The sequence below is a fragment of the Capricornis sumatraensis genome, chromosome 16 (genome assembly GCF_032405125.1).
Source record: "Capricornis sumatraensis isolate serow.1 chromosome 16, serow.2, whole genome shotgun sequence".
Lineage (NCBI taxonomy): Eukaryota > Metazoa > Chordata > Mammalia > Artiodactyla > Bovidae > Capricornis > Capricornis sumatraensis.
Genome location: NC_091084.1, coordinates 58,149,642 through 58,158,419, shown reverse-complemented (window position 1 = coordinate 58,158,419; position 8,778 = coordinate 58,149,642).

Sequence of the window (8,778 nt, the reverse complement as noted above, 5' to 3'; positions counted from 1 at the left end):
CAGAGGAGGCTGGTGGGCTACAGTCCATAGCGTCGCACAGAGTCGGACATGACTGAAGCAACTTAACATGCATGCAGAGCATATGGAGATTTATTTCAGAAGTGACTGACAAACGTTGTTCTTAAGTGGTTGTACCACTTTATATTGCTGCCTTCAGTGTGTCTGTCTAGTTGGTCCACATCCATTCCCAATGCTGGTATTGTCAGACTTTTAAATAGTAGCCATTCTGGCAGGTATGTAGTGATATCTCTTCATGATTTTAACTCACATTTCCTGATTCCTAATTATTGAGCATCTTTTCATATGTTTACCAGCCAGCTGGATATCCTCTTTTATAAAAGTGCATGTTTAAATTGTCTTCACATTTTAAATTTGGGGTTATCTGTCTTTTTCTTACTAATTTGTAGAAATTTGTTGTATATCTTAAGATGTTTGTTTTATATCTGGTTATTTTTTTGCTATCTGAAAAACTACCCTAAATCTCAGTGACTTAAAACAAAGATTTGTTCTGCTCACAATTCTATGACTGAAGAATTTTATAAGCACTCATCTGGCAAGTTTGTTCCTGATCCCCAGCTGTGGTGTCTGGGGATGGAGGATTTACTCTCAAGACAGCTTCTTTACTCATTCATCTGAAGCCTCAGATCTCTGGCTTTTCCCAGTTATGGTGATTTGAGGGTGGTGCACTTCTTAAATGGTTGCTGTCTTCCTAGAGACAGAAAGCAGAGCTGCAAGGTGTATTAAGGGATTTTGTGGAAATGAGCACAGCATCAATTCTGTTGCACAGCATCATTATTCTGTTGCTTAAAGTAGTCACGCATGGCATTGGGCCAGGTTCAGGGAGGCTTGAGACACAGATTCTGAGTCTTCACGGAGCACCAAGTTCACATGGCGGATGAGCAGGTATGACGGGACATGCTGTGGACATCTTTGGGAAATATAGGTCTTTTCAAAGAAGGCTTTTGAAATAGAGATTAAAGTATATCTTATTGTATGTTGACCAAATCAGCAAGTTGTTTGACTATATATCATTATAACACTTGAAAGTTACATGCATTGAAGCCCGTCACTCACACCTGGTCCTCACTGGTTCTTTTCGTTCTTCCTCCATTCCATTCTTCTGTCCTTCCTTCCTTCCTTCTCCTTTCTGCCTGCTGAAACAGAATGCCACATATTGGGTAGCTTATAAATTCTAAAAATTTATTTCTCACAGTACAGAGGCTGGAAAATCCAAGATCAGGACGCTGGCAGATTCCATGTCTGGTGAGGGTCTTCTTGGTTTATAGACAGTTATCTTTTTGCTGTGTCCTCACAGGGCATAAAGGGTGAGGGAATTCTCTTGATCTCTTTGCTAAGGGCTCTAATCTCATTTATGGGGGCTCCGCTCCTCACCTTGATGACCCAATCACCTCTCCTCATTTCATAATAACATCACATTAAGTGCTAGGATTTTGCCATATGAATCTTGACAGGACATAAAAATTCACTACACTGCTTTTTCTTTTCTTTCTTTCTTTTCCTTTATTTCTTTTCTTCTCTTTTTTGCTTGTTTCCACTGTCCAATTCCTGAAACTCTTAAGTGCATTATTTTTATTTTCTTGGGAAAGTCCAGTAGCCTATAGCTAACTGAAAATAAACATTGCTTCATCATCATTCCCAATCTCAAGCAATACATCTTTTTCTTAACAGAACAAATGAAGAAAGGTTCATACGCTACATCTGCTTTTTTTTTTAATCTTTTTATTTTTAAATTTTATTTTTGCATTATTTTACTTTACAATGCTGTATTGGTTTTGGCATACATTGACCTGAATCCACCACGAGGGTACATGAGTTCCCAAACATGAACCTGCCTCCCACCTCCCACCCCATACCATCTCTCTGGATCATCTCCGTGCACCAGCCCCAAGCATCCTGTATGCTGCATCGAACATAGACTGGCGATTTGTTTCTTCCATGATAGTATACATGCTTCAATGCCATTCTCCCAAACCATCCCACCCTCGCCCTCTCCCTCAGAGTCCAAAAGTTCGCTCTACACATCTGTGTCTCTTTTGCTGTCTTGCATACAGGGTCATCATTACCATCTTTCTAAATTCCATATATATGTGTTAGTAGACTGTATTGATGTTTTTCTTTCTGGCTTACTTCACTCTGTATAATCGTCTCCAGTTTTATCCATCTCATTAGAACTGATTCAAATGTATTCTTTTTCATGGCTGAGTAATACTCCATTGTGTATAGGTACCACAGCTTTCTTATCCATTCATCTGCTGATGGACATCTAGGTTGTTTCCATGTCCTGGCTATTATAAACAGTCCTGTGATGAACATTGGGGTACAGGTGTCTCTTTCAATTCTGGTTTCCTCAGTGTGTATGCCCAGCAGTGGGATTGCTGGGTCATAAGGCAGTTCTATTTGCAATTTTTTAAGGAATCTCCACACTGTTCTCCATAGTGGCTGTACTAGTTTGCATTCCCACCAACAGTATAGGAGGGTTCCCTTTTCTCCACACCCTCTCCAGCATTTATTGCTTGCAGACTTTTGGATCGCAGCCATTCTGACTGGTGTGAAGTGGTACCTCATTGTGGTCTTGATTTGCATTTCTCTAATAATGAGTGATGTTGAGCATCTATTCATGTGTTTGTTAGCCATCCATATGTCTTCTTTGGAGGAATGTCTATTTAGTTCTTTGGCCCGTTTTTTGATTGGGTCGTTTATTTTTCTGGAATTGAGCTGCGTAAGTTGCTTGTATATTTTTGAGATTAGTTGTTTGTCAGTTGCTTCATTTGCTATTATTTTCTCCCATTCAGAAGGCTGTCCTTTCACCTTGCTTATATTTTCCTTTGTTGTGCATAAGCTTTTAATTTTAATTAGATCCCATTTGTTTATTTTTGCTTTTACTTCCAGAATTCTGGGAGGTGGATCATAGAGGATCCTGCTGTGATTTATGTCTGAGAGTGTTTTGCCTATGTTCTCCTCTAGGAGTTTTATAGTTTCTGGTCTTACGTTTAGATCTTTAATCCATTTTGAGTTTATTTTTGTGTGTGGTGTTAGAAAGTGATCTAGTTTCATTCTTTTACAAGTGGTTGACCAGTTTTCCCAGCACCACTTGTTAAAGAGATTGTCTTTACTCCATTGTATATTCTTGCCTCCTTTGCCAAAGATAAGGTGTCCATAGGAGTGTGGATTTATCTCTGGGCTTTCTATTTTGTTCCATTGATCTATATTTCTGTCTTTGTGCCAGTACCATACTGTCTTTATGACTGTGGCTTTGTAGTAGAGCCTGAAGTCAGGCAAGTTGATTCCTCCAGTTCTATAGTTCTTTCTCAAGCTCACCTAGGCTATTCGAGTTTTTTTGTATTTCCATACAAATCTTGAAATTATTTGTTCTAGTTCTGTGAAAAATACCGCTGGTAGCTTGATAGGGATTGCATTGAATCTGTAGATTGCTTTGGGTATTATCCTTGTTTTCACTATATTGATTCTTCTGATCTATGAACGTGATATATTTCTCCATCTATTAGTGTCCTCTTTGATTTCTTTCATCAGTGTTTTGTAGTTTTCTATATATAGGTCTTTGGTTTCTTTAGGTAAATATATTCCTAAGTATTTTATTCTTTTCGTTGCAATGGTGAATGGAATTGTTTCCTTAATTTCTTTTTCTATTTTCTCATTATTAGTGTATAGGAATGCAAGGGATTTCTGTGTGTTGATTTTATATCCTGCAACTTTACTATATTCATTGATTAGCTCTAGTGATTTTCTGGTGGAGTCTTTAGGGTTTTCTATGTAGAGGGTCATGTCATCTGCAAAGAGTGAGAGTTTTACTTCTTCTTTTCCAATTTGGATTCCTTTCATTTCTTTTTCTGCTCTGATTGCTGTGGCCAAAACTTCCAGAACTATGTTGAATAGTAGTGCTGAAAGTGGGCACCCTTGTCTTATTCCTGACTTTAGGGGAAACACTTTCAATTTTTCACCATTGAGGATAATGTTTGCTGTGGGTTTGTCGTATATAGCTCTTACTATGTTGAGGTATGTTCCTTCTATTCCTGCTTTCCGGAGAGTTTTAATCATAAATGGATGTTGAATTTTGTCAAAGGCCTTCTCTGCATCTATTGAGATAATCATATGGCTTTTATTTTTCAATTTGTTAATGTGGTGAATTACATTGATTGATTTGCAGATATTGAAGAATCCTTGCATCCCTGGGATAAAGCCCACTTGGTCATGGTGTATGATCTTTCTAATGTGTTGTTGGATTCTGATTGCTAGAATTTTGTTGAGGATTTTTGCATCTATGTTCATCAGTGATATTGGCCTATAGTTTTCTTTTTTTGTGGCATCTTTGTCAGGTTTTGGTGTTAGGGTGATGGTGGCCTCATAGAATGAGTTTGGAAGTTTACCTTCCTCTGCAATTTTCTGGAAGAGTTTGAGGAGAATAGGTGTTAGCTCTTCGCTAAATTTTTGGTAGAATTCAGCTGTGAAGCCATCTGGACCTGGGCTTTTGTTTGCTGGAAGATTTCTGATTACAGTTTCAATTTCTGTGCTTGTGATGGGTCTGTTAAGATTTTCTATTTCTTCCTGGTTCAGTTTTGGAAAGTTGTACTTTTCTAAGAATTTGTCTATTTCTTCCATTTTGTCCATTTTATTGGCATATAATTCCTGATTGTAGTCTCTCATGATCCTTTGTATTTCTGTGTTGTCTGTTGTGATCTCTCCATTTTCATTTCTAATTTTATTGGTTTGATTTTTCTCTCTTTGTTTCTTGATGAGTCTGTCTAATGTTTTGTCAATTTTATTTATCCTTTCAAAGAACCAGCTTTTGGCTCTGTTGATTTTTGCTATGGTCTCTTTTGTTTCTTTTGCATTTATTTCTGCCCTATTTTTTTTTAAAATTTCTTTCCTTCTACTAACTCAGGTTCTCCATTTCTTCCTTTTCTAGTTGCTTTAGGTGTAGAGCTAGGTTATTTATTTGACTTTTTTCTTGTTTTTTGAGGTATGCCTGTATTGCTATGAACTTTCCTCTTAGCACTGCTTTTATAGTGTCCCACAGGTTTTGGATTGTTGTGTTTTCATTTTCATTCATTTCTATACATATTTTGATTTCTTTTTTTATTTCTTCTGTGATTTGTTGGTTATTCAGCAGCGTGTTGTCCAGCCTCCATATGTTGGAATTTTTAATAGTTTTTCTCCTGTAATTGAGATCTATTCTTACTGCATTATGGTCAGAAAAGATGCTTGGAATGATTTCGATTTTTTTTGAATTTATAAAGGTTAGATTTATGGCCCAGGATGTGATCTATCCTGGAGAAGGTTCTGTGAGCACTTGAGAAAAAGGTGAAATTCATTGTTTTGGGGTGAGATGTCCTATAGATATCAATTAGGTCTAATTGGTATATTGTATCATTTAAAGTTTGTGTTTCTTTGTTAATTCTCTGTTTAGTTTATCTGTCCATAGGTGTAAGTGGGGTATTAAAGTCTCCCATTTTTATTGTGTTATAATTTCCCCTTTCATACTTGTTAGCATTTGTCTTACATATTGCGGTGCTCCTATGTTGGGTGCATATATATTTGTAATTGTTATATCTTCTTCTTGGATTGATCCTTTGATCATTATGTAGTGACCTTCTTTGTCTCTTTTCTCAGCCTTTGTTTTAAAGTCTATTTTATTGGATATGAGTATTGCCACTCCTGCTTTCTTTTGGTCTCTATTTGCGTGGTATATCTTTTTCCAGCCCTTCACTTTCAGTCTGTATGTGTCCCTTGTTTTGAGGTGGGTCTCTTGTAGGCAGCATATAGAGGGGTCTTTTCTTTGTATCCATTCAGCCAGTCTTTACCTTTTGGTTGGGGCATTCAACCCATTTATGTTTAAGGTAATTATTGATAAGTATGATTCCGTTGCCATTTACTTTATTGTTTTGGGTTCAGGTTTATACGCCCTTTTTGTGTTTCCTGTCTAGACAATATCCTTTAGCATTTGTTGGAGAGCTGGTTTGGTGGTGCTGAATTCTCTCAGCTTTTGCTTGTCTGTAAAGCTTTTGATTTCTCCTTCATATTTGAATGAGATCTTTGCTGGGTGCAGTAATCTGGGCTGTAGGTTATTTTCTTTCATCACTTTAAGTATGTCTTGCCATTCCCTCCTGGCCTGAAGAGTTTCTATTGAAAGATCAGCTGTTATCCTTATGGGAATTCCCTTGTGTGTTATTTGTTGTTTTTCCCTTGGTGCTTTTAATATTTGTTCTTTGTGTTTGATCTTTGTTAATTTGATTAAATATGTGTCTTGGGGTGTTTTGCCTTGGGTTTATCCTATTTGGGACTCTCTGGGTTTCTTGGACTTGGGTGATTATTTCCTTCCCCATTTTAGGGAAATTTTCAACTATTGTCTCCTCAAGGATTTTCTCATGGTCTTTCTTTTTGTCTTCTTCTTCTGGGACTCCTATAATTCGAATGTTGGAGCATTTCATATTGTCCTGGAGGTCTCTGAGATTGTCCTCATTTCTTTTAATTCATTTTTCTTGTTTCCTCTCTGATTCATTTATTTCTACCATTCTATCTTCTATTTCACTAATCCTATCTTCTGCCTCTGTTATTCTACTATTTGTTGCCTCCAGAGTGCTTCTGATCTCATTTATTGTGTTATTCATTATATATTGACTCTTTTTTATTTCTTCTAGGTCCTTGTTAAACCTTTCCTGCATCTTCTCAATCCTTGTCTCCAGGCTATTTATCTGTGATTCCATTTTGATTTCAAGATTTTGGATCATTTTAACTATCAATATTCGGAATTCTTTCTCAGGTAGATTCCCTATCTCTTCCTCTTTTGTTTGGTTTGGTGGGCATTTCTCCTGTTCCTTTACCTGCTGAGTATTCCTCTGTCTCTTCATCTTGGTTATATTGCTGCGTTTGGGGTGGCCTTTTTATATTCTGGGAATTTGTGGAGTTCTCTTTATTATGGAGTTTCCTCACTGTGGGTGGGGCTGTATCAGTGGCTTGTCAAGGTTTCTTGGTTAGGGAGGCTTGTGTTGGAGTTCTTGTGGGTGGAGCAGGATTTCTTCTCTCTAGAGTGCAATGGGGTGACCAGTAATGGGTTATGAGACATCAGTGGTTTTGGAGTAACTTTGAGCTGCCTGTATGTTAAAGCTCAGGGGTGTGTTCCTGTGTTGCTGGAGAATTTGCATGGTATGTCTTGCTCTGGAACTTGTTGGCCCTTGGGTGGTGCTTGGTTTCAGTGTAGGTATGGAGGCAGTTGATGAGCTCCTATCGATTAATGTTCCCTGGATTCAGGAGTTCTCTGATGTTCTCAGGATTTGGACTTAAGCCTCCTGCTTCTGATTTTCAGTTTTATTTTTACAGTAGCCTCAAGACTTCTCCATCTATAGAGCACCGATGATAAAACATCTAGGTTAAAGATGAAAAGTTTCTCCACATTGAGGGACACCCAGAGAGGTTCACTAAGTTACATGAAGAAGAGAAGAGGGAGGAGGTAGCTAGAGGTGACTGGAATGAGATGAGGTGGGATCAAAAGAGGAGAGAGCAAGCTAGCCAGTAATCACTTCCTTATGTGTGCTCCACAGTCTGGACCGCTCAGAGGTATTCACGGAGTTATACAGGGAAGAGGAGAGGGAGGAAGTAGACAGAGGTGTCCAGGAGCATAAAAGAGGGAAATGAAAAGGAGAGAGACAGATCCAGCCAGTAACCAGTTCCCTAAGTGCTCTCCACCGTCTGGAACACACAGAGATTCACAGAGTTGGGTAGAGAAGAAAAGGGGGAGGGAAGAGACAGAGGCCACCTGGCGAAGAAAAAGGAGAGTCCAAAGGAGGATAGAGTGGTCAAGCCAGTAATCTCACTCTCAGGTAAAACTGGGTAGTGAAGTTTGGGTTTTTAAATGTACAAAATTGACAACAAATATCAAAAAGCAAAGATTAAAAATTTAGAGTAGAGGTTGGATTTTCAAAAATACAATATTAAAGAAAAGAAGAAGAAAAAAAAAGCCATAAGAATTTTAAAAAACAACAACAACAACCACACAAAGACTATATATGGTGTTTGCTTTAAAAAATAGGGTCTTTTTTTTTGAAAAGTAATAGTAGGTTATAAAAATAAAAATTAAAGGAGAAATAGAGGACTTAACAATTTTAAAAAGTTTTTAAAAAAAGAAGAAGAAAAAGAGAAGAAGAAAAAACAACCACACAGCAACATCAAGAAGAAAAAAAGAAAGAAAGAAAGAAAAAAAAAAAAAAGAATGATCTTAAAAATAGTAAAGATATATCTGGCCCTTTCTCTGGTGTTGTGGGTCACGTCCAAGGCGGTCCCCTCTCTTTAATTTCTTCTGTTTGCTGGTCTCTTCAGTGTCTGATTTCCATCCTGACACGGCGGGGGGCAGTGATGGACACTTTTTTTTTTAGGCTCATTTGTTCAGTCGCGCTGTGGGGAGGGAGGGATGCAGCAAAAAAATAACACTGGCGTGTGCATGCAGTGTCTCAGCCACACTGGGCATGCCCCTGCTCGCAGCACACACCACTTAGGCTCTTCCTTGCTCCACCGGGAACCGTCTGAGGCCGGCCCTAGGCTGCATGCACCTCCCCGGTCTAAGCCACTCAGGTTCGGCGCTCAGGTAGCCCTCATAGGTGCAGATTCGGTTGGGACTGCGTTTTGTGCCCTTCCCAGGTCCGAGTAGCTCAGGTGTTTGGCGAGCAAGGTCGCTGCGACTTATCACCTTTCCCGTCTCTGGTGCTCAGTTTTCTGGGTGTACTGCTGGCGCCCCTTGTGAGGCAG